This window comes from Netta rufina (assembly GCF_964035555.1).
Source record: "Netta rufina genome assembly, chromosome: 7".
In the NCBI taxonomy this organism is placed as follows: domain Eukaryota; kingdom Metazoa; phylum Chordata; class Aves; order Anseriformes; family Anatidae; genus Netta; species Netta rufina.
This window is the reverse complement of record NC_140130.1, coordinates 34205584-34232324: the sequence shown is the minus strand read 5'-3', so window position 1 is coordinate 34232324 and position 26741 is coordinate 34205584. Positions and strand designations below refer to the sequence as shown.

Here is a 26741-nt window from a genome sequence, read left to right as displayed (position 1 = left end):
CGAGAGCCCCTACCTCTGCTGCGCTCAGCCGGCGCGGCGAGGGGGAGCGCTCCGCCCAGCGCCGCCCGGGCACTTTCTCGCTTCAAAAAAAAAAAAAAAAAGGAAGAAAAAAAAAAAAAAAGAGGAAAAAAAAAAAAAACACACACACACACAGCGCCTCCGACCCTCCCCCCGAGTTGCAATTAGCATCCTCCCCGCTGCTGCTGGGCGCCGCGGCGGGGCTCCGCTGCCCCCGTCCGCTCCCGGCGCGGCGGCGGCGGGCGGAGCAGGAGCGGCTCGGCTCGGCTCGGCTCGGCACGGAGCGGCACGGCACGGAGCGGGGGGAGGCTTAAGTTTTTGTGCGGGGCGAGCGGCTGGCACTGGAAGGTGGATCTCCGGCAGGCACAGCCCGGCGGTGGCAGGCAGGGATGCGGCGCTGAAGCGGTGCGGGGAGGCCGGCCGGGCCGAGCCGAGCCGAGCCGAGCCGTGCCGGGCGGCCAGCAGCAGGTAAGGGCGGCCCTTTAGGGGGGGGGGGCATCCTCCCCTCCATCTCCCTCCGAGCTCCCCGGAGAGCCCGGGGGGGTCCCGGAGCTTCTCCGCGGTCCCCCTTCCTCCGGCACCGTCGCCCCCCGGCCCGGTGGCCCTGCGCCACCCCCGGACCCCGGCGGGGGGCGGCCCCGCAATTTGGGCGGCGAGGGGCCGGGGGCGGCTTTGTTGTGCCGGCCCGCATTGTTCCCCGCGGCCGGGCGGCCCCGCAAAGTTTGGGCGCGGGGAGCGGGGGGAGCCCGGGGCCGACTTTCCCTTTTTATTCTGCCCTCCTGTCATCTCTCGGGCTTTATTTCCTTAGCCTCCGCCGCTCTGCTGTTTGTTATTTTATTATTTTACCCGACCTCGCGGCGTGTGCGCTTTAGCTCTTTATTCCGTTCCAATCATCGTCATCGTTTATTATTATTATTATTTTTTAATATTTTAATTTGTATTATTATTTTTATTTTTTAAATTTATTTCCCTTGGCCCCGCGGGCAGCGCAGGGGCCGCGCCTCGCCTCGCTCCTCCCTGCCCGGCCCCGCTCCGTGATGCCCCCGCTGGGACGCGCCGAGCGGGGCCCCCCCGTGGGCAGCGCACCCCCACGCGTGGCGCCCCGTGGGGCCGGGGAGCTGCGAAACGGGGGCAGATGGAGAGTGGGGGTGCTTTTGTGACCCCCCCCATCCCTACGGGGGGGTCCCGGAGCGGTCGGGCCGATGGGGAGCGCAGGGGGGCACCCATGGGTGCGGGGTCCCGGCGGCTCATGGGGGGCACCCGCAGCTCCCGCAAAGCGGCCGCCCGGAACGGCCGGAGCCCTAATTGAAGCACTTTCATCATTCACACTTGATTAAGTCGGCCGTGACCAGAGGACAGAAACACCCCCAGCCCGCTGGAGCACGAGGGATGGCATGACATTTTAATCCCGTGTTTTCAAAACCGTCCCCGAAGCAGGGAAAACGCCAGCCGGGGACGGCGAGGTGCAGCGAACTGTTGTTTTCCTACAGATGGTGGCTCACCGACGGGGCTCAAAGCCCACTTAGCGCCGACATCGAGGAGGAAAAGGCACATACTTTTTAGTTTGTTTAAGCCGAGTGAATGAAATAATGATAGACGAGATGCCTGGTGACAAAATGCTTTTGTTCCTGTTTTCATCAGTGCATAAGGGCGCCGACCTGCTTTAGCATTCTTTAAAGGTCTCTTTACCAAGGAAAATTGAAGACGGTCTCATTATAGGAGAGTGTGTTCGGAATACTATGAGGTATTTATGAATTCAAAGGTGATTGTTGAGTCGCAGACATTTCAATTACGCATCCTGTAGTAAAAAAAAAAAAAAAAAAAAAAAAAAGAAATTATTTGTGGCGATGGGCTCTGTAATCTGCAGCTACGAGGCTGGTCCGTTCGTTCGCAGGCTTCAGAGCTGGCCGAGGGAATGGGTTTGTCCGCGGGGCTCGAATCTGAAAGCAGGATTTGTGCCCTTCGCCTCGCAAAACTTTGTGCTGCGGGGGCAGCCTGAAGTCGCTCTGAGAGCAGCGGTTTGCGAAACGTCAGGCATTGTCGGTGTTTTTCTGGGAAATCTGGCATTGTAAATGCTGGGCTGTATTTTTAGAAAGGAGCTTTTATTTTTGGAAGCCTTCGCGGAGCACACCTGTTAGTCATTAGCGGGGAGCGGGGCAGGGGTTTTGCTTTCAGCATCCACGCAGGCGGGCTGGCCGCCGGGCTGTGGGCACGCTCCCTCTGCTCCGCAGCCCTCGCAGCGAAAGAGCCTTCCCCTTTAAAAGTCATAACGAATTATTTCTGACGTAGGAGCGCTGGTTGTTATTGTAGGAGTGTTTGAATTTTCGTTTTTTGTTCCGCTGGAAGTTCAGAACGAGACACCTGGGCAATCCGGAGCGTGTTCTCCAGTGCCTTGTGGCTCACCGGCTGCGGGCGATGCTTCGTGGTGGTCGCATGGCCGGGTGTGAGGCAAGCTGTCTGTCTGTCCGTCCCTGTCTGTCCGTCCAGCCCCATCTGTCTGCTGGGAGGCCGGGCTGGGCATGGCCACCCCGTCCCATGACGCCCCATGGAGCCAAGCCACTTCCCAACAGCCCTTTCCACTCCTAACCTCGTGTTTTGGGGCGAAGCTGCACCTTTTTGCGCTTTTCCTAAAAGGAGAATATTCGAAGGAGTTTCCCCGTGGTGAAAAGCAGAGCACAGGCTGACGTCTTTAAGGCTGCCACCTCAACACGGAGCCGTGTCGCCGGGTTCCCCTGTTAATAATCTTCCTATCAGGAAAAACATCAGCCTCTGAGTGCGGTGTCCCAGGGACAGGCTGGGAGCAGCGCGCCCAAACCTTTGTCCGGTCGCGGCCATTTATCGGCCGGGCTGGCTGTGCTCCAGACTGAACTCCTTGAGCTCAGCTGGCTCGTGGCCGCGGAGGGTGTGCTGCAGCGAAAACAGAAAGTGGCCTCTGGGTTTGCCCAGAGTTTTGGAAGAGGTTAGGTTGGCTGCCACGGGAAATGCAGGATTGTTTTCTGGGCGCTGTTTGCCAGCTGTGAGAGCGGAAAGGGGCTTCGTGTTTAAGCAGGAGAAGTGGGAAAGCTCCTCGAAACACAACACTACCGACAATTTGCAAGTGTTTTGTTAAAATCTGCTGCACGCTGTCATGTAAAATCTGATAGGTGTCACATTTACTCTTCACATGAGATCTAGCCAGTACTCCTTCCTCTGCTTCGCGTTCTGGTTGCAGTGAGTCAGAGAAGTGCAGAGCGGAGCTGCCAGCGAGGAGCTCCTCAGCCAGAGAGAGACTGCACCTTCCCTGGGAAATCTGGGGTTTTCAGGGCACAGGGCCCTCGCCCCCATGTTCTTGGCCTGTTTGTGGCTCCTCAGGGTGCTGAAGTCACACGCTTGGCCGAGGGGCACTGGGTGACCCCTCAGGGCTGTGCTCGTAGCTCCCAGGTTTCTGGCAGGCCAAGGAGACGTGGCGGGGTCCCTGAATTGCCATCATCTGGGGGGCACAGCGATGGGGGGCAGCAGTGGTGGTCGGGGGCACGGTGCCCCCCTGCTGCCACTCACAGGGAGCGCGGGGGCTTGGCCGGAGAGGTTTTGGCCGCTCACATTTGGCTCCTCTTCCAGCCGGGAGCTGGATGAGGGGCGCCGTGGGGGTCGGTTCCCACACGCACTTTGTCACCTCCATGCCCACGGGCTCCCGGCCTGCTCCCAGCCCTCCTCCCTTGTTCCCGTCGCTGGTTTTTGTTCCTTCTCCATTGCCAGAGGAAATGAAATAAAGATAAGTTTTAGGTGAAAGGATGAAAAACGGCGTGACCGCGCTTTGCCCTGCGGAGGGCAGGGCTGCTGAGCCGCCGCTTTCTGTCGCGCCTCTTTGCTGCTCGGGCCCAGCCCCATCTCGGTGAGGGGGCCGTGACCTTCGGCATCCTACAGACGGTGCTGGGAAGGCCCCAGATAACGTTTGCTGTGACGTCAGCAGAAGTTTTTGGTGCTAGAGCACGGAATTTGTTGTTACTGACTCAGCTCTACAGCCACCGGTGCTGCCTCGCGAGCGCACGCCCTTTGCTTGCACCCTGCGCACCGATGACTTGAGAGCCAGGAGCTGTTCCCGCAGGATTAAACGCCTGGTTGTTAATTATTTTTGGTTTCTCCTCTCTGAGAAGGTAATTGTGGCAGGACGTCATGTTTGGGAAGCATGGTGAGGTTGCAAAAGGAAAGATTAAGATTTTTCAGAGGTGCTGGTGAGGGGGAAACACCAGTGGTGTTTGGGAAGGCTCATGTGGACCTGCTGGAAAAAATCGATTTTTTTTTATTTTTTTATCTGTAGTGATTCCTTAGTGCCTGGGTTATATTATTTGTAAATTCTAACTGGGATTATTAAAAAAAAAAAAAAAAAAGCAAGAGTATCATTTTGTTCTGTAGGGGATGCTGTTGGTCGGGGTGTAAGTGGTGCTGGTGGAGTTGTGCGGGTGATGGATGGGGGCACGGAGCTCCAGCAGCTGTGGGCAGGGGCAGGGCTCTGCTTTGTTAGCATCAGCTTTCCTGGGCCCCGTTAGGAGCACAGGGTTGCCAACTTCAGCAATTTTTAGGGGTTTTGTTTTGTTTTTTTTTGATTCCAGCCCTTCCAGACAGCCCCACGATGCGGTCACCTCCCCTGGTCCCCCAGCTCCACGGAGGCACCGAGGGGTTGCTGCCTGTGCAGGGTGCTTCTGCCTTCCTCCTCACACCACTTCACACCACGGGGTGTGTTGGCTGCGGGGTTTCTCTGAGGGCACTGGTGTGAACCCACGTGCCGTGGTTTTTCACATGAAGACAGCCGCTGTGTAGGTGAGCTGGGGCAATGTTGTCAAACAACCAGCCACTATTTCCTTGCAACGACGCATACCAATTTTTGCTTAAACAGACCCCTGAAGCACAGCGTGGAGGGAGAACGTGTGGATCAGAGACGTGATATATTTACAAGGAGCCAGGTCTTTAGTGAGACCAGGAATAATGCAGGCGGATTCTCTGTAGCTAAATATAACTGGTATGCAATGGGTGCTGTCTGTTATTTTTTGAGAGACCCGTTCGCACTGGAAAAAGAGCACCTGCAGTGCAGGAGAGGTTGGCTCAGGACACCAGGATGCTCCCGGAGAGGCTGGTTTGTGGCTGTGCCTCTGGTCCTGGCTGCTGGCCCTGCACAGTGGCTGCCTGAGGAGCCCCAACGCTGCGCAGGGGCTTTAGGGCAGAGCTGTGTGTCTGAGGAGCATGGGATCGGCCCCGAAAGAGGCAGGAGGAGGAGATGGGAATCCCTTGGTTCCCTGTAAAATCCTTGTAAATCCCTCCTTGGAAGCACGCGGGGCCGGTATGTATGATAGTGGTGCCTGTAGAGCTCTCATAAAGTGCCTACCTTTTTATTATTTTTATGCTGAGAACCAGGTTCTGGTGGAGGGAATCGGCAATTTGAGAAAAGTTAAAAAAAAAATAAATAGGCTAAATATCAGAAGTTACACTTAAAAGTTGGGAGATCTGAGCTTCTCTGTGATTCGTTAAGGATGAAATTATTTTCAGTTGGGAAAAAAAAAAAACAACACTTTTTGTCAGCTTTCACTCTGAAGTTATCTGAAGTTTCATGGTCCCGCAGCACAAGCTCATGCGAGTTTTATCATTTGTCAAGGTTAGTGCCTGTTCTCGTACAATAAATGGTTTCGTGCAACATTCAAGCCTGGAGTTAAGGGATCCAGAAGTTTCATAGCAGAGTACCTACCCTAACTTCAGCTTTTCCCCTTTGCAATAACAATAACGGCATTTCTCAGATGAAATATCTATCCCACCTATTTTCAGTTCCTGGAAGGAAACAGGAGCTTTTTGTACGTCATCATGTTGCTGTAACGTTATTTCTATGTGAGGTCCAGGTCCCTGACAGCCCAATGGCAGTGGCCAGAAGGGCCGTGGCATGCCATGAGCCCAGCCACATCACGGCGTGGCAGCGTCCTTGGCTCTGTCGGGGGAGTGGAGTTGTGATGTTCGGGTGTGTTTTTCCCATCCGTGGTGTCTGAAGAGCAGAAAGCACATGCCCGTGTCCATCTATCTAGACAACAAACATTGTGAGTATTAGAAAGAAGCAGCACAGACAGTTTTGGGGAGATAAAGTGCACTTTTAGTTTTGCCCAGATCAGGGTATTAATGTGATTTGTGCTTTCTTGGAGGTGGCCCATCTTCATTGAGCACCTTGCCTGGCCCATGAGGTCCTGCTCATGCTTAGCCCCGAGCAGGGAGCTGGTGGCCAGCGGTGTTGCTGTGGTTGTTTCTGGACAAATTTTGGCTGAGCAATGCATCGGAAGCAAGAACCTGGCCAGGTGGGTCCTCTTCACCTGCTTTCTGGTGGGACAGCAGCCTACACTTGGGTTGCTGGAGCTGCACAGCCCTGGGGGAGCTGGAGGAGGATCAGTGGTGACCAACAGAAACCAAAGCTCACGAAGGGAAGCAAAGGGAAGCTGTTGCCAGTAGCGATGAGACCGACAAGCAGTTTCTCTAAAATATCCGGACTAGGTTACTAGGTGAAGTTAATAGGAAAGACCAGAATATTGCCTTTTACTGGGGGGAGGGATGTTATGTTTAGATCCTGTTACGCCTCTGGTGCAAGGGGATGCTGCATCCAGACCTTTGCCTCTGTTCGGGAGCTGGCCCTGAGCTCGGCAGGGCAGAAGCACTTGTTTTTCACTGAGTCTTGAAAGGGGGGAGGATTCCCAGCAGGCTGTGGCCGTGCTTATGGTGTATTTGTACATAAAAGGGTAAACAGGATGGGCTGAGTAATGCCGACCTGTCAGCTTGATGTAAGTCCTGGGCAAACGATCCGATTAAGTTTAGGGACATCAGAGCCTCTACAATTAACTTTTTTTTTTTTTCTTTTTCATTTAAATAGCTTGCATACGTCATTGATAAAGGTAACCGAGTGAATTTTGTTCAATCAAAATTCTGCAAGAAATTTGTCTTTGGTGCAGCACCATTGCTTCGGCTGGGGATGTGCAAAGGAGCAACTGGCTGAAACCCAGCAGAGCGCCAGCCCTCCAAACACAGTTGTAAAATCAGAAATCATGTCCAAACGTCTATTTCTAGGAGCTTCTCCGAGCATTCGTTTTTGTCCTTCTGCCGCTTAGCATGTTTGTGAGCAGCCCGTGATAAGGCGCAGAATCACTGTTGCTAAAGCTTGAAATGTCACTAAGATTGGGAGAGCGGTAAATAATGAAAAGGAGGGACTGCTGATAAAAGCAATTTGTATTGCTCGGATGCAGGCAGGTAGCAGCTCTCAGATGGCCAACTGTAAATTTCTCTATCTAGAAGCAAACAATACAGGCCGTGCCTCCAGGATGCTGTCTGGAGAAACCGTGTCCTTGTGGGGAGCAGAAGAGGCAGGACGAGAGCTGCTAGCGTGAGAGCACGGCCAAAGGTCTTGTGTGCTCCTTGCTCGGGCTGCCAGCTGGCTCCCGGGCTGGAGGAGGTGGCAATGTCCCTGTCCCTGTCCCCAGCACGCCAGGGACACCAAGGAGGCTCCACGGAGAGCTGCAGGAGTGCCGGGTGAGCGGGGAGTTTCCAGCGGAGTCCAGGAGCTCGATCTGCTTCACTTACGGAGAGCGTTGGAAGGTAAATTGATTAAGGCAATTAGCGTTGTCATGGGGAAAATAAATTGAATAATAAAGAGCTCTTGGGTCTAGCAGGCAGAGTTTTAACAAGATCCAATAGCTGGAGGATGAAGCGAGAGGAGGGCTGGGATTAAGGTCCCCGGTTTACCACTGAAGGTGACTGGTGCTGGGAGAGCCTGCTGAAGGTGCTGGCAGTTTTTCCTCCTTTGGAAATGCTAAATTCAGGAATATCTGCTTATTGAAGTAAATGATGCTCAAGCAGGGATTAATTTAGCGAGTTACCATGCGGTGCATTGAGCAGGGATTAATTTAGGTAAGTCTCCGTGCCGTGTGTCGGGCTGGAAAATCTCAGTAGTCTCTTCTGACCGCAAAATCTATGAAACCCACAAAAGCCCATCATTTGAACGAGAGCACCCAGGTGTTTATGGATCCCAGGCCCCAGCACTGTAGATTTCCCTTTAAGAGGATGGCTTGCAGAGAGGAGACCACCAGGTACTTAGCACTAGGTGGGAAACGAGCCGGGGCCACATCAGCCCCAGTTATGGCTGATACTTGCATCGGGTGTGGGTGAATTTAGGTGGAGGAAGAAAACGCAGGAGGGTTTCTTACTTTAGTCGTGTGCTTTATCTGCTTGTGCGGAATTTATTCAAACTCCGAATCGCCTCTGGGCAGCCGTGGTACTTCAGAAATAACCCCAGCCCTGGTGGGAGCCTTCAGAGCAGAAGAGCACAAACAAGAATGCAAACAACTGATCAAAACAAGTCAAACCCAGATTTAACATGTAATTGTACGTTGTCTCTGCTGTGGTTTGAGCACAAACAACGTGTTTGCAGGCAGTTTTATGAGAGTGAGCACAAGGAAGCAGCAAGTGAAACTAGGGGCAAAGGGTTGCAAGCAGCAATTGGATGCATGGTTATTGCTGTCGAGACACGCTGCAGGCGAGGGTGGGAGAATTTGGGGCTTACCCCACATTTTGTACGTGCTGTGCTGCTCCCCGCGGTGCCCCTTCTCCCTGTGCATCATGCTGCTGAGCATTGCTCGTGAAGAATGAAGTGTGTGTTATCGAGGGGAGACTTCAGTTTGATTTTCAAGCAGGAATGTGAGCGTGATGTTTCAGCACTTACTCCGCTAGTGCTTCTGCAGGGTATGCCCACTCGAAGTCTCTGTAGGCTGCCTGACCTCTGGATGGAGCAAAACATGAGCTTGTTGGTGCAAGTAAAAGCCCAGTGGTTAAGACAGGCTCGCAGGCTCATACGGTCACGCCGCTTTGGGCTAATGCTGGGAGTTAAGGACATCTAGACATTTGGCTTGGTATGATTTAGCTTAAACAAACCAACACAGCGTTAATCTCATTACTTGAACAAATGAAGTAAACCTTTAAGGCACTTAAAACACGCCGGCGTGAGTTGGGTGGTGACACCGGCGAGATGCCACGATTGCGGGCGGCTCGGCACAGCACGTGTCCAACACGCTGTTAGTAATTTCGAGGCACTGAAGTAGCCAAAGAGTTTTCTGTTGTCTTTCCCTTGTATTTGTTCCTTGGTTAGGAGGAGAAGTGACTGAAGAATGTCTTTATAAACTCGAGAGTACCTAGCTGTTTCATACACATCTCTTAATAGAGATTAAACACAAAATAAAGCAGAATGCATCAACAGCGATATTCCCATAAGCAATATTGTAACTTGTATGCAGTGTAATTATATTTTGTACACTTGCCAATTAAGCAGTTATGCTTTAGAGAAAAATTACTTTCAAGAGATAGAAGAAAAGTATCAGAGTAAATCAAATAAAATATACATTTATTTCATGTGTATGCAGCTGAAATTTTAAATTTTCCTGCTGCGTTCAAGTAACTCCTTGGTGGTGTAATGATGCTGCATGTCCTGCAGCTCTTTCTGGGACTGGAAAGGGGCAGACAGGTGAAAAGGCATGAAAAAATAAATTTCTTTCTGGGATAGCCATGTGCCATGTGAACGGAGAAGCTGGGGCACTCCTCCTGCTGCACAAGGGCCCTACCCAGGAGCTCCCAGCAGCGGGGGAATGCGAAATGTCAGCATTTTGCTGACAAATGGATGCCTGCCTGTAATTTCGGTGGCTGTCCACAGCCAAGCCATGCTGCCTGGCCCCCAGTGACCCACATCCATGCTCTGCACCCCTTCCAGTCAGGCAGATGTGTACAGATGGGTGCCCGCAGCACCTCTTCCTGTGCCCATCCTCCCCAGCACCAGATGCACGTGGATGGCTGCAGTTCTCTTTTCCCCTCAGCAGCAAACCTCGTGGAGGGTGAAATACCTGCTGGCCCTGTGTGCCCTATACACATGCATTTTGCAAAGAGTTTCTTAACCCCTGACATCAGCGTAAGGGTAATTGCTGACCTTATTTGCAGTCTCATCGCTGCTGGTAAGTTTGGGGGAGTTGTCCCGGGGTGACAATCAGATATTGTTTAAATCTCCTGCACTTCATTGCCCTGAAAACCGTGTCATGCATGCTGCTAATATACAATGAGTCTATGCAGGGTGTGGCGTGGGTTTTTCCACCACCTCAGCCACCGGTGTGACTGCTGTCCAAGACACGGGGCTTTGGTCGAGCAGAAGCGAGCCCGTGCCCACCATGCCCCATTGTCGGTGCCTCCGCGCCCTTCCTCCCCTGCCCACGCCTCGGTGGTGATTTTAATTCGAGAAGAAATAAACAAAGGTATGCTCTGAGTATAAGGAGATGGTTATCACAATGGAGTAATTACATTTTGGTTCTTGATTTGATTTGTTAGCTGGGAGATTAGGCTAAAAGCAGAGAAGGAAATGAATGCATTGTTGACTGCAGGAAGTTATTTATGAGATTTTCCTTATGTTTAAAGGAATTCCCCCTGTGACTTAAGTAGCAGCGCGATTTATGGCCTTTCACGTTGGATAGCTAAATAAATAAATAGAATAAAGACAGGAAGAATAAAAGGAAAGGGTACCAGGTTTGCGAGCGCTGTGGAGTGCAGGAAGCGATCGCTTTGCCAGGCCCAAGCAAGCGGATCCTCAGCACTGGGCACACTGCGCTCAGGACCAGGAGCGCGGTCCCCGTGTGTTTGTACTAATGATGCGACACACAGGCACTTGCATTGTGCTTTTATACCACCCCATTTTTGCTGTGCCTTCCTGTAGTGTTCCCTCTCGGCGAAGTCCTGTGGGGTACACGGAGCTGGGAGCAGTGCCCACGCTGTTGGACCAGGTCGGGGACACTGGTGGTGGCTGCGCTGATGGTCAGAGGCCTTCAAGGCTTCACCTCACAGCCACAACAGCACTGTGGTGGCTTGGCCCCAAACTGCATTTCTTACTGGTCCCCGTTCAGCTCTAGCATCATTTGAACTCGTGTTTTTTCACCTTGTTCCCGTACAGAGCTGTACAAAGGTGCGGAGTGTGAAGGCGGTGGGAGAGCAGGAGTGCGCTGTGCGCAGCTGTAGGGCCTTGATTCGGGTCTCATCTCATCCGTGTTTGAACACCCTGGGCTCTTCAGATGATCTTGAAATGAAATTAGCAGTGTGCTTGTGATTGGAGATAAGCAGGCAGGTTTATTGTCAGCATTGGTACCTGGGTTTTTCAGAAGTGTCATGAAGAGAGCAGTCTTCTGTGTTGCGGCCCTCCTGGGGACCTCAGGTGTAAGAGTGTTTGACCAGGCAGCCAAGGACCAGACTCCTTGATCCAACTGAGCTGCCAAAATGCCAAATTTTGGCACAGTTGGACAGAGCAGGCTCACAGAGCACCTGCTACTCAGCCTGGTTCCTCTTCCTTGCACTTCTGGATGCTCAGTTGGTGCGGCAAGGAGACCCCCCTGCTTTGCTCGTGGTGCCAGCCAGCATCCACCCAACCCACCCAAGCTTTCTGATCATCCCTTGGTTGACGTTTTTGTAAGGTAGAAGCTGAGATCCTGCTTACGTGAGATGACGCAAATGGATGAGCAAAGGACCCAGCTCCTCCATGCACAGCTCCAAGCCCTCAGCATAGCCGGGGGCAGCATGTTCCTTCACTTTGGTTTCTGGACACGCTTAAGATGGATTTTGTACCTTTTCCGAGCTGCGCTGTGCTGGTGTTGACAGTGGCTGGAAAAAATTACGGACCAGAAAGCAGCCCAGCACATCGCCACGCTTACAGCGACGTTTATGGCTGGACTTCATGACGTTGTGGCTGATGATATGGCTGGACTCGGTGATCTTGCAGGTGTTTTCCATCCTAAACGACTCTGTAATGCTACGCTTGCATAAGCCTGTGCAAGTGTAATTTCTGGGTTGGAAGGTGTAAAAATTATTTGATGTATAGTTCCTCCAGCCTCGCTTCAGAAAGGCAGCAGGGGAGAGGAGGCCCAGACCACCCACTTCCATAGACAAAACCTGTGAGAGGTTTGGGAGGTACCAGGGACTGACTGAAGTTATTTTAAATGTTAGGAAAGCCTAACTCTTGAGTTTTTCAGCTCTGTAGACTGTGGGACTGGGGTCCACCAGTCAATGACCAAAGCCGAGTGGCCTGTTTGGAGTGCGCTTTGTGTATTTGGTGCTGAATGTGTCTAGGTGAGAGCAGTGTGGCGGGTGTCAGCATCTTCTCCAGTGACATGAGTCATACAGAAGATAATAACAGGGGGGAGCGATAGAAGGAGCTCTGATGGGTGTAGCCGTGACTTATTTTGCATCCTTGAGAAAACCATAAGAAGTGATGTGCTTGACTACAGCTATATTAAGCTTCCAGAGCTTTTATTTAAACTACATTTATTACACTGATCATCAGCGTTGTATCAGCAGAACGCGTTGGAAGAGCTCGACCCACAGAAGATCCATAAAGCGAAGAGGAGCTGTTGGCGGAGAGATTACGCCCTGGTATTTATAGTTCCTTCAGACTGAGAGATGATTTTGTCTCCACTCCAGTGCGCGTGGAGTTGTCTTGTAAAGTACCAGCCACCCTTTCCAGCGTGTTGTATTGTGAGAGCCCCGTGTGTGCTGCCGACTGCAGGGAGATGCTGCAGGACCGAGCTGCACCAAGAGGTATGAGGAGCACTGCTTGCAGTGCCTTTGGCAGGATAGCCATGCCTCGAGGTTACTGCGTCAGCCAGGGGGTCTTTGGAAGCTCCCAGAGAAAAGCACTAGACTGTTATCCTGGCTATTTTCAGGCCAGCTTGCTTTGGACTCCTTTTGCGGCGTGCTCAGCACCGAGGGTTGTTTTGTGTCCCCGTTGCCTGGCGCTGACATGCCTTCTGCAGTACTAATACTTCTCTGCTTTTAAATACAGAGCGTAAGCTTTAAGTAAGCCAGCGCTGGTGGCGACCGTGATTTATGTTACGATGGCTGTGCTATAATTTGTGGTGTTATGCACCAGAAAGTTGAGAGCATTAGGATAAAGTCTTTCAATAACGTGCAACAAATTCTCATCATCAAGGAGCAACCGTTGTGTACGTTCTGTTGAGTAATTATAGAGTACAAAGAAGATTTGATATAGGAGTTGTGGCTTAATCTCTTGCACTTCATTACGTTTTCCCTGTGGTGGTAGCGAGAAATGGGAGGTATATTTTATTTTCCAATTTGAGTGTGCTTGCTCAGGATGGCCTTGCTCTTAATGTTGCTTCACGGGGGAGAATTTACAGTGGGGATTTCCATTAATGCTAATGAGAGTTATGCCCATGCAGTTCACTGGCCTAGTGACAGGGGAGGAGAAATAATAATTAAATTCTTTGCCATCTAAAAAAATAAAACGACCCTAAAATGTCCAGTATGTCAGTGGGAAGTGACTGAGAACAGGAGATGCTGTAGTTGCTGCGCTTCAACATCAACCAGTAGCTGAGAGGCTTTTCCACTCTTCCTCTTCTCTGTTCCTTAAAAGAAGAGGGAAAAAAAAAAAAAAAAAAAAAAAGAGAGAGAAATGCTTTCTAATTGGGAAGAATAATAAGTAACCTAGGGATAGATGCTGTGATTATAAAACAAAACATACGGGTTGCTAATGTGAAGTTGTCTGAAAGGAGTCACAGTAGGTTTTTTATGCTTATGATTAATACACTCCTCCATTTAAAGCCATTAGGTATAGTGCTGCACTTGATTTAAGGTAAGTGCAGTTAATATTTTTGGTTATAAATTTCAGGCATGTTGGTAAGAAATCATCAAAAAGCACAGTACTTCGTGTAAAGCAACAAAGTTCATACTAGTTCCCCTGCAGAACAGGAGGCAGGTTCTTTCCTGCGGCTGGATTTTGCTGGTTGTGTGTGGTGGAATTAGAGCGAGGACGGCGTTAATGTGAGCTGTTGTGACACATCTTTTGTAAGGGAGTCTATCGAAAGGGAGTGAGGAAAGGGCTATACTTAATCAGTATAAATGTCAGTAGCATATTTTAATAAATTCTTGATTTTGCTTGGACTGTTTGCAATTGCATATTTAAAAGGAATCTGCCATCCCCTTTCGAAGGTATGTGACATTTAAAAGATCTGTAAAGAAGATTGGTTTGACAGCTTCAAATTACATTTGAAAGAGTTTTTTCCTTTCAAAACAGAAAATGAATACTTCCTATTCTAAATGTCACTGCAAAGGCATAAACATGTTTAATCAAATTATATATTTAATTTATGTAAAATGTAATTTTTTATTCATGCAAGAGACTCACTTGTTACATTTTTCCCATCTCCAAAGCTTAGCAAAGTTGGTGAACTGCAGAATCTCTTGAATAAATCATTGCACAACCGTTTTGCAGCTCCTTTCAGAATTAGCCCTGGGCTGCTGGTTGGATCTCCTTACCACAAGGTATTTGTGCCCTGCACTGAGCTGCCCTCGGGTCGGTAGGATGGTGGTGGAGCAGGAGGTGTAGATGCTGTGGAGGAGCCGGGTGGCGGTGCAGGACAGCTGGGGATGAGCTCCTCGCTTGTCCTCTGCTACGTTGCTGTGAGGAGGGTGAGGGCCGTGCTCCAGCTGCCTGCGAGGATGGGCTGCTTTTCGGGAAGGAAATTTTGCAGTAATCCCAGGTTAGTCCCAAGAGCAAGAGCTGGCCGTAAGCATGTGTCATCTGGTGGTGCCACACTCATGGGGTAGACGGGTGTCTTGGGGCTTGGGCTTCTTGCTAAGAGAGGAAGCAACAGGAAGGGAATCAACATCCAAAAAGCACCGTTGGGGAATTCAGCTATTTCACCTCATTTCTATTTCAATGCCTGCAAGCTTTGTGTATTTGCTAAGCAAATACAGATGTGAAGCTCATACTTGTCCCCAAAAAGGCTGGAACTGTTGAGTTGTACCTCCTGGGTGTGAGGACGAAGGGGCTTGGTGAACCTGTGAGCATGCCCTGCCCTCTTGTATCTGGATGTTTCAGGATGGCCAGGCTTGTGTTGATTAGCTCTGGCAGGTTGCAGGGCATTGTCCAGGTTCTAAAATCCAAGGAGCAGCAAAGAGCATGGTGACGTTGCTGGAACTTTCCTATCCAGGAGGGAAGTAATGTCTCAGGATGCCTCAGAAGGCACTGATCCATCATCTATTTGGTAGGTGGAGATACCTCCAGTCTTCCCGAGAAGAGAGATGTGCACAGCAAGGATGGAGCAAGCAGAGTTGGAATGAATTTTGGAGAGCAAAACTCAGAAACACTGACTGTCCTCAGCTAAATCCATCCTCTACCTGGAAAAAGGGTCAGAAGACCTTCATGTAGGGTAGGTCAGGTTCTGACAATCTCCTAAAACTTCTCCATCCTCTCCATGTTCCCAACGGATATGTTCATATGTATTTATTCATGTAGGAGATGCCCAAGCCAAGCCAATTTAAACAAGGATCATATACATAAAAATAAATAAATAAAATAAAACAGTCCTGGAGACTGCTCCATGTAGGCACGGTGAATGTGGCAGCTCTGGCCACCAGCCCTCCCTTGAAGAAGAGTCATCGTTGGGTAGACCCAAGGCTCTGGAAGAGTTTGGGCCCTTCGGCTTTAGGTTGTTTTTTCCCTTACGAAGAAGAAAGGTTGAGTGAACGAACTAATATTGACAAAGCTGTAATTTAGGCAATTATCCAGCTGACGTGTGTACTGAAAAGGACAGGGAATATTTCTTTCCTGGTTTGCAGTTGCCTTAGAAGGGAGAGGGCGTCTGCCTGAAGGCACACGGGAACTCGGGATCACATCGCATTGGGCAGGTGAGGGGTATGCGTTTTCTGAGACCCCAAAGGGGGGGGTCCTGAATCTTTTCTCAGCCTTCCTCAGTCACTGTACGTCCAGTGTTGGCCCAACATTGAAATAATACCAGAGACAAGAAAGGTTTTGGTGGTTTTTCTTCCTGCCAGTGTAAAATCTCCCATCCTGATCCTGACTTGCCCCTGCCCTAGGACTTGAAAGCACCTTTCTGTAGGCTGATGGACCCATGTGGTGGGGTCAAAATGGGGTCAGAAGGCTTTGTCCTCCATCTCCATCTTTTTGCCATGCTTGACCTGTAACTTGAGCTGGGCGGAACATTCTGGATTAGGTAGGGGTATATTTTATATTTATATTTTATTTTTTTTCTGAAAAGGAAAAAAACCTTGAAAATATTCCCAGCCATATTTACAGTACGAGCACAGTAGATTGGTGTAGAGATTCTGAAAGACAGCAAGTAGTAAACAGTACAGATTTTCAATGTATTGCCCCTTTATGGTTTAGGGGAAATGCACAGTCAATAGATTTTTTTTATTATTATCCATTTCAGCATGAAATATGTCGCAGCGTTAAGTTGTATATTTCCGTTGAAATATATGGCAGGAATAAAATTCCAGATAAAAGGTAACTATTTGACATTCTGTATAGTTGTTGTCATGCAGTTAAAATAACACATTGACTACTAACTTGATATGAGACAAAGATGAAGAGGAAGCTGTGTCAGCAGGATTTTCTGAGGAGCCCTGCAATACCGACATCCAGACGTCAGCGCGAGGTCCCCGCACCCTTTGCTCTGAACTGCAAAAGCAGAGGTTGCCCTGAGATATTAACATCCTGAGAACTTCATTCTCTAAGTAAAATAAGCCGCCCTGCTCCTTCCTTCCTAAAGAAAACATACTCGCAGTGCATTTCAGCAAAGCGTAATGTTTAAAATTTGTTTTCACCCCGCATGTGCTCTGCTGCAGAGGGTTTCAATCTAAAATTATAAGTGGAGGCAAACTGCAGTTAGTTAGCTGAGCTAACGAGATTTCGGTAGATTGCAGTTCCACACTGTACACTGGCCAAAACCTTAATGTTGTGGGGTGTAGGACAGTCTCAATTGAGTCAGCCAGAATTATTTTAACTGTTGTATTATATAATTCACCCATTAGTCCTAATTGCTGTCTTTCTTTTAAGCTCGTACTGACTCACTGTCTACTATCCATGGTCTTTTCCGTATCAGGATTGCATTCTACAATTGCCATACTCGATACAGAACAGCCAAGTATGTGCAAAAATACACATTTTTGCTCGTGCCGAATATTTTGCATGCTGTAACAACAAAACTGAAGTCTAGTGCGAACAGTAAATCCAGCCACTGCCATGCAAGAATTTTGCAAGCAACCTGTAGAGTAGGAAATAGCTGAAGGCAGAGCAGACAAAAACGAGCAAAACCAGCACAGGTTTTCATGGCAGTTTGATGCATTTCAGAGCTCAATGGTTCCTCTGGGCTCCACGCCTGACCTGCAGCACACATCTAGAGGAGGCAGAAGTTTTTCCATGGAGACACGGCACCAGACCAGGGCACCTTCCCTGCATGAGCTGCATGGAGCTCGGGGAGGTGAAATCATTAGCTGTGAGCATCTCCTGGAGCCAGCAGCCCATGGAGGCATGGGGGTTGGTTTTGCAGGTCATTTACCATCCAGCAGCCATGGGAAATGTCTTGGAGAGCTGGGCAGGGAGAACACCCACAATGACCTGATCCATCCCACTGACCTGATCCATCCCACTATCCTCGCCTTTTCTCCAAGCCAGGCTTTCTCCTCTCATTACAAAGGTTTATAATGTTATTATTTAACAGCTAGTACTCGGGGAGGAGCTAGGTAGCTCACAGTGCTGTCTCAGCCTGTAGTTGTTGGGGCACAAATTGTGTCTGCTGAGCGTGTATGGACGGATCCTCTGCACCACGACACAACATAGCCTTGCGGTGGCAGCTGAATTTACTAAGAAATTACTGTTTCTTAAGGGCTTTGAAATTTTGGGGTTGTATTTGAATTCCAGCTCGCATGTCAAAATGCGCTCCCAAAGAGCAGAGATGGGTCACAGCTCCCAGGGAAGTTGTTGGGAGGCTCAGCCCAAAAATCCAGCCCAGAGAACCCCACGTGGTGCTGGAGATGTGAGTTGTTATTAAAAGATCCGGGAGATAACAGCTGTAGCAATCCGACAGCAAAATGGAATGGCTTGACAGTAAATTAGATTTTTAGTCAAATGGGAAAATTGTTCATTTTTCCATCACAACTGACAAATTTGGTTTTTTTTGCATAGTGTTGTTTTCTTCAGTTTTCATACACGTCTTTTGCTTGCTATTTATAGCTTTACATGTGTGCAACTTGAAACCAGCCAGTTTGAAATGTTCTAATCTCAGATTTTCCATAAACATTCCTTCCTGTACCGAGACCCCTGTGCACCGAGTTTATGAAAACAATCCCCTCCGGGCAAAGATTTTTCTAATTCCCTGAATATAAGGGGAGAAGTTTATAATGAAGTGTTGAAAGGACCTTCAGCGTAGTGTTGTGAGTATGTCTATCTACAACCATGGTAAGGATTAGCTCTCAAGCATTTTGCTGAATAAAAGCTAATTTTGCATTTGTACTTATTGTTTCTGTAACTTATTTTCAAAGCAAATGTGCTTTTGCATATGTAAATAGCTCTGCTGTGACAACACATACTTTTCAAATTTAAAATACCTCTTTTGATATGAAGCATTACTGCAAAATAATTGACTCTGCTCAAATGTCTCCTATTAACCAGGTTTAATGTTTTCTATAAGAGGCCTTATGGAGTGATATTTCAGACGCACACACAATAATATTAAGCTATTAGGCATTTCCCCCATATGTTAATACTTAAAGGGTAGCCTGACAGACACTGATGTTGTTGAAGGGTTCACCTGCAACCTTCGGTGGTGGGTCTGTGAGAGAGCTGGGCTGCTGCCTGCCTGGCTCCGAACCTGCTTTTGGGTCAGCCTGTGGTGAAAGCCACGTGGGCAGAAATCCTGAATTCACCTAAACGCAGTCTTTACGCTGCTCCCACCTCCCTGGAGTTAACTTCAGAAGGCTTTGGCTGGATGCTGCTGGAACAGGACCATCGCGTGGTCAGCCCGGTCCCACATCCCTTCAGTCTGCTTTCAACAGCACTTAAAAAATGTTAATTGAAAACAGCGTAAGTGTGCATCTCATCCCAGGCTCCGCTCCTGCATGCCCTGCATGCTCCAAATCACTGTTCAGCCTCCTGGGGCTTCTAGTGGTTGGGAAGCTGGAGGAAGATGTTTGCGGAGCACCTTTTGGGTACCGTGGCTCCAGGAACATGCAGAGGTTGGACCAGGACCCATAGGTTGGGAGTTCAGTCACTGACAGTAGCATGCTCTTTCCTTGCTTTCGGTATTATTTTTTTAGCTGGCATTTTCAGGGTTACCCGTCACTCCAAGAAAGAGTCTGATGCATTTGTCTCTAAACAGCCCGACCCTTGGCACAGGATGCCTAGAAAATACTCGCCCGGCTTTACCTGTTTAGAAAATAGCTCCTTTGTCTAAGATTAATTTAAGATGGCTTTTAAAAAGTATTTCTCTGATGACAGCTGCTTTTTAAAAAATTCTGTCCTGTATTTTAATTCTGGCTAAACAGCCCTGGGTGGATTTGCAGAGCCGAACTCGTGCCCGGCCGAGGGCCTGCGTTCGCCCCAGCTTTTGGCAGCAAGTGTTCATCTCTTCCGCCCGGCTGCTGCCTCCTGGCTTTCCTTCCTGGCATCCCCGGTAGCCGCCAGGCTGCAGGGGCAGCCCACGGCCCGATACTTGGATGCAAAATGCGAGCTTCAAGTATTTGAAGTCTCCATGGCAAAGGACCCCCTGGAAGGAAAGGTTTGCAGCAGAAGCTCGGAGATCTGTAACTATGGTGCTGCAAACTGCGCAGTGCCACGGTAATGCCGGGCGAAATACTGTACGCTCCGATTATGTGCTAAGGACAACAGCCTTGCAGCAAGCTGACACTTCCCCCTCGGTGCTCGGCCAGTGCATGATGGGCCACGGTTAGTGCCACGAAGGAAGGCGGGGGAGGAAAATGACAGTAATAGAAATTAGGGATTGGAAGAGGGGGAGAAACGCAGGCTGGCACCGAGGAGGTCGTTTGTGGGATGGCATCTGTGGAAAGCGGACTCGGTGCATGGCCTTTTCTGCCCCATTTCTCCCGTAGTGTCCCTGTCCTTTCTGAAGATGTGGATGCAGAGCACACCCCGTGTAACATCCTCGTGTTACAAGGATGGAGCCAGGAGAACGGCCGTGGAGCTGGGCACAGCACGGAGCGCACCCCACGCAACACGCGGGAGCGCTCTTAAATGCATCACCTCGTTTCATCCTGCATTTGCAGAGAAAGTGCAGCTTTATTGAACGTTAGGATTGAATTCTTAACTGACTAATCAATTTTAGTAGTAAGTTAAAATGCCTGGTATTAATGGACAACTGCAACCATTAATCAGGGTTACAGTAGATTAACAGTTGTCAGCATTTATGCTAATAGTACTTACATACCGCGGATTTACAGATTGCGTTCCCCACTTCCATATTTTTCTAAACATGTGCAACTTTGCGCTTACTGATTATTTTCTCCATCCCTGTGCTCTTCTTTGGAGGTACAAATGTGGCCGACATGCTCACAGCGGTGACCCGGCATCGTGTATGGCTTTTTTGCACACTCGGTTTCACGTCAAAAGAGATGGAAAGGGTTCGTTTGTTCTACTACTTGACTGTTTAATTTGATCTGGTATGCGACGAAACCAAGACAAATGGAGTGTTTTTAATGAAACTGTTTTAACAATCTCTGGCAGCTCCAGAAATCAGGAAGCATTAGAAAAATACAATTAAAGGAGTTTGGGTGGATGTAAATAAGAAACACACTTCAGGATTCCCCTACCAAATTCATTTTGCTTTCAGTATTTTATCTCAGTAAGTGGTTTTAAGCCAGTGAAGCAAATTTTTTGTGCAGAAACAACCGAAACAGAAACAGGACTTAAACCGTCATGGGTCTTGTGACCATTATTCTTCATCCATTTTATTGGGATATTTTTCAATGTGAAGCAGGAATTTCCTAAAATCTTTTTAGCACACAGTCTTCAATTAGCTGATTACTATAGATTATATGCGTACATTGGATACCTCATCAAGCTGTCTAATAGGTGGATCATATTGATTGTCCTTCAATTAATCATGTCCCGTATTTTCATTTATCAAAACCAAAATACACGTAATTAACTCTGAAGTGATATAGCACACTGAAAAGTGATTTTGCTACTGCTGTAGGGATAGCTTGGTAGATTGTACTAATAGGAAATGTAAGTTGAAATTAAATTAATGGTATAGTGTCCATCACAGAATAATAATTAAAAAACTAAAAGTGAATGATGGTAGAGGGAATCCTTTGTAATGGCAGATACAGATGTTTGTGTGAGATTTCTTATTTCCATCCTGGGGACTTGCCCTTTGAGTTTTTTAACAATTGCCAAACAGGTCTCTGAGTTGTTGCAAGAAATGCCCCATAGTTCTTGCCAGGTGGGAAAGGAGGACCAGAAGGGTGCAGAATGGGTAAATGAAGATTTCATGTTTACATCGGTGGTCAGTTTATGAGCAGAATATACTAGATGACATTGTTTTGCTTTAAAAGCCACTTTATTAATTCGAATGTAATCTCTCCTTCCCCTGACGTTCATGTTGAAATTGGCTCAATGTGCTTAATTCCATGACAGGCTGAATTGTGATAAATAATATACAATATCCCTAAACCAGCTTGCTTCAATTGGCATGATATTTATGAGCAGTGAGTTTCCGAATTGCTCATCGTGGCTGAGACTTCAAGCTGCAATTTTATTCATAAACACAACTGTGTGTAAACGAGGGGAGCACAGAGTATTTGTGTACAGAATCATTCATGCTTCCAACTGAAATGGACATATTCTGTAAATGTAGGCATTTTTGTGATGCATTGACAGTAATTATTAAGGAACTCATACTATTTTAAAATCATTCATTTTTTGGTTAAACCCTACGGCTAGGAATACATTTGTTTCTGGAGCAGAGAAGTTACCTAGGTTATCTCAGGACCTGTCACTGATCCTCTGATAACTCTCAGCACCTCACACATAAAAGTGCTTGAATTGCCTCTTGTTATTTTTTGATAGCCAGGATAAACAGAAATATATTTTTTAAAAATGTTAAACAGAGCTTCCAATATGATTAATTCAAATAATGGGATATGATGATAGAAATTAAAAATTATTGTTTTATTTGAGTTGGACTGCTTGATCCTTTGAGAGCAGGAGTTCCTGCTTTGTCAGTAGTGCTGTTTCACCACCACTTCAAATTTCCTGCCTTAGGCACTTTGTTATCAGACATTAATATCTGCAACAGCAACCAATTATCTTGTAATTTTAACAAAGGCGTCAGAAAAGAGAAAGTGCTTGTTGGTTAGATGGTCATAAATACGCAGATCACAAGTAAAGAGCCTTTACTTTTATTATGCAAAATAATGACTATGTAGCTGTTAATGGAATTTACTTTATATGGTGACAATTTATACTTCTGCGTGTCTATGGGAGAGCTTTGCCACCCGGCTGTTTTGACAGCTCTCTATAATAATATAGGAGAGTGATGTGTCTAACGAAGTCTCCGAGAAAAATATCTGGTTTGCATTTCAGAACTTGTCATTCGGTATGTTTAGCGGTAGGAGATAGCATGGGAAAGATGCCTTCCCTCTCAGTCTGCCATCACATCCATTAAACATGCGTGCGGCTGCCGCCCCCACGGGGCTCACATCGCAGCACGGTCCCGCTCTGGTCCCAGTGAGCACGTTCATGAGAACTTCATTTTTGGTGGGACGAATGCTGTGTTTTCCTGGTCTGGGATAACAGGGTGTATGGGAGCACATGTTGTGTTCCGTACTTTTAGTAATAACACCATTCTTGCAATCCTGGCCATTTTGGGTGTCACCTATGAGCTCTGTGGTGTCCCCGCGGCCTGAGGGGGTTTTGAGCCTTGGAAGGGAAACATCTGCAGGGCCCCTCAGCAGCTGTGCTTGGGAGAGGGCTGGTGAGATCAGAGAATCACAGAATGATCTAGGTTGGAAGAGACCTCCAAGATCACCGAGTCCAACCTCTGACCTAACACTAACAAGTCCTCCGCTAAACCATATCACTGAGATGTTTGGTATAGATACCACAGAAGGTGCTCTGGTAGAACAAACGATCCATACACGTGCATGGAATAATAGCTGTTGGAAATACTGCTAGGTTATGTATATGTACAGAAACAGTGCAGCCAAAACTGTAAATGCAGTGCAGTTGATTGGGATGTCCGCATCCATGGAGGTGGAGCAGTCAGAAGGGAAGGAGGGCATCTGGGGACTGCTAGAGGCAGCTCCTGCCCCTTCTCTGAGACCACTTAGGAAAGGCAGAGATGTCAGAGGGCTGAAAGCTGAGGGAAGTGACCAGCCCTCCCATCCCATAGCACCACCACACGGTCCTCCTGTGCTGCTGGCCCAGCATGGAGACCTCCAGGTGGTGGTGGTGGAGCACGTGCGGCCTGCCCCGCAGCTCGCCTCGGGGCTTCTCGTTGCCTCCAGGTGCCAGAGCATTTGGATGCACGTTAATTAGTTCCATTAACTCCTCGGCATGTTTGCAGGGACTTGTTTACGGAGAGAGGAGGTTGTTCCTGCTGAGTGGGAGCCTCCTGCCGGCTCTTCCCAGCCTGATGGAGCACGTCGGGGTGCTGGCTGCCCCCAGGTCGCTCCCATCTTTGGGGTGGGGGCACCTCCATTTGGGGCTTCTGCAACAACAGGAGGAATTACCTGCCAACTCACAGGGCTGTGGCGGGGCTGGAACAGGCGTCCTGGCACAGAATTTGCCCTGGGTAGCCACAAGCATCTCGCTACATCTTCGTGCTGGGCTCACGGAGCAGAGGGCACGGCAGGGCGGGTGCGGGAGCCTGCTTTTGGCCAGCGGTGCAGCGGAGTTTAAGTGTTAAGTTTCTCTTTGTTGTTTGTTTGTCTCTTTCTTTTTCTAAGCAAGCTTTTCTTCTCAGCTAGTCCTCAGAAGCAGCCCAAGAAATGACATTTATGCATATTTCATAATGTGATTTCTGTAGGCATACGGAGCAAACAAATCAATTTCTCAGCAGCACGCTGTTTAAAAGAAACAGCAACAACCTGTGGGATAAGTTGCAGAAGCTGTTAAAATTAATTATAAATGGCAGAAGATATAACATTTGGGGGAAAAAGTGCTAATGTGTGAAGAATAATAAACATTCAGTAGATGAAAAGGAACTCTCTGTCATCTGATTATTTAAACTTCATATATTTATAAATATCATAACACGTTAAAACAATGTACCGCTCGCTACCAACAGCACATTACCATTTTATTCTGGAAATGGAACAGCCTCGTCTGCCGTCTTATATTAGCTTGCACCTTGCCGCACTCGGAGTTTCGCTGTAGGTTTGTGTCAGTGATTATAAATGGACGAAAGGACTTTTCTGAAAAAACTCAAGCGTTTGTCAGTGGTGAATCACGCTGGTGGGGTTTTACTGGGCTGTGGGCTCCAGCTGCTCGCTCAGGAGATGTGTTTCTGATGGGCAGGGTGTTGGGGAGTGCATCTCTGTGTTGTGTTTGGGGGTTTGCATGTCCCTAGTGCTGGTCCCTTCCTGCCCTGGCTCCTGCACTCCTTGCTGCTGGCTGTGGGGCACAGGCGGTCTTCTCCTGTGTTTGAGTTTCTTGTAACCTCTTTGTTTCCATTAATTCCATGTGTCAGGCTTTTTTTTTTTCTTTTTTCTTTTTTTTTTTTGTAACTTGCTAAGTACTCTTGGAGAAATATCTGTGTTTGCAAGGGTGTGTTGAGCCGTAGATAAATATAGGTGGGTCTTCTGTAGGGAAGGCTGCAGCAGATCTCAGGGCGTAGTCACAAGCGATGCGGCCACCAGCTGAGGCCGTGCCCTGCCGTGACCAGGCAGCAGTCAGCCAGGGCACAAAATGGATGTATTTTATATTTGCCTGGTACAGCGCCAGCCACCAAGTTCTCTTTTCCATCTGGGAGCATTGTGGGTGCTCAGACCTGACCGTGGCAGTAGGAAGCAGTGCCTTTTTGTACCATGACCAAACGCTTTGTACAGTGATGAGAAGGGACCCTGTGAGATGAACTTTCCTCAGGTTGCCTGTACGATGGAGAAGTTGGATCATCAGCCAGCAAAATATCTTCTGTTTAGAAATAAAGTGCTATTTTTGTCCCATTTTTCCCAGATCAATGGAGAACACTCAGAAGAGAGGCAGGAAATGTCTCCTGGTTGTGGACTTGGAAGTTTTTAGGTGAGCAGCAGCTCCTGGCTGAGCTGTGGGCCTGTGGCAGAATGAGACATCGAGCCTCTCCAGGGCTGGAGGACAAATCCACCCATGTGTGGTCTGTTAAGCCAGTTTTGCTGAACTACAGCTTGATTTGGGTGAATTCGGTAGGATTGTGCAGTTGGCTGTGGTGGCACAGGGCTGGGACTCCACCGTGCCCGTCAGCCTCCCCATGGCCTTGGCAGCCTCTCTGTGCGGTTCTTTCACAAGCAAGCATTATTTTCATTTTTTTTTTCCCCTTCAGAAGGTGCTGACCTGATAATGCAGCGTCAAAACCGCTTTGTCCTCGTCATCCCGCCGCCCGTCCGATGCGATGTGACACCCCGTCTCTAACATATGTCATTCTGCGCTAGCGCGTTCTCACTCTTCCCCTCCTTGCTGGAGGCTGCCTCGTGTCATGGGGAGCGAGCAGCTCCTGTCCGTGGGTCCTGCTGTGTCACCCAGCCCTTCTCAGGTGCCACCACGGGGACACAGCATGCCCCCACCACCCCACAGGACCTCGGTGGGGACAGGAGCCGGAGCAAGCACCGGTCGGCCGATCCCCCCCGGGTGTCCCCACCGTGACCTGGTCAGGGGTGGCAAAGCTTTATCCCGGCTCCGAAAAGATGCAGGGGTAAGGGAGCTCTGCTGAGCGGGGCCGTTTGGGCTGAAAGGCTGTTAGATTCAGGTCACTGAGTTTGGGGTGGCCGCGTTTTCTGACAAAGTCTAAAAATGCAGATTTGCAGCAACCTATGTTAATGAATTCCGACTGCTTGAGTTTCGCACTGAATAATGGCCGGAATTATCAGCGATGGTGACTTATGAGATGTGATTGAATATCATCCTTTTTCTCGAGATTAAATTGATAAAATGATGTAATATCACGTTATTTTTATTAGCGTGCTTGGATACAAAAATCTCTGTGGAGCTGAAGATTTCGTTACAATAAAACAGAAGAACTAGAATGACGAAAATACTCAATAAATTTTTAAAATGTAGTATCACATTTTAAATGCAATTTTGTGCATATGGTGAGTGAATGCAATACCTCTTTACCCTCAGGCCGCCCACTTTCATACATTAAAAATATTCTATTTAAATGCAGATTTTGATTTGCTATCTGGCATGGCATTCAAGGAGAACAGACAGGAGAAAAGGAACAATGTCCATGTCTCTTAATTTAATTACCTGTTTCTTTTGACGTGCAAAGGTGCCAGCAGGAGTTGTTAGGTGTAAGGGCATGCATGTTTAAATAAAATTTTAAAAAGCGTGAGGTCAGTTTTCTAAAATCTGTAAAAGAAAATGTTGGAAAGAGTCTTTTAAGGTCTTACGGATGTAGACATGTTTATATGCAGGGAGATGTGCGTATGTATATGTGGAACATGCACGTTGCAAACCACAAATATTTGATACATATATATATATATATGTATTTGGCATGTATATATTAATACGCAGAGTGCTTTGGATGGGTCCCAGTTTTACAGAGGTTGGTGGCAAATGGCCAGAGCCCAGGTTAGGTGCCGATGGCATCTCCTCCTCATCTGCCCGCAGTGGTGTGGGGTGGTGTGAGGGTAGGCTTCCTGCCATAACCACCTGCTCTGTCCAGGAAGGTTATTTT

General features: G+C 48.4%; 1 protein-coding gene across 1 annotated transcript in view; it reads left to right on the top strand.

Moving 5' to 3' along the window:
• The first annotated feature begins 289 nt into the window (after positions 1-289).
• CTBP2 (C-terminal binding protein 2) overlaps positions 290-26741 on the top strand; it is a 115795-nt gene continuing 89343 nt past the window's right edge. The window contains exon 1 of the mRNA XM_084290484.1: positions 290-486. The gene's annotated coding sequence lies outside the window, so the exon portion shown is untranslated. The remainder of the gene's footprint in view (positions 487-26741) is intronic.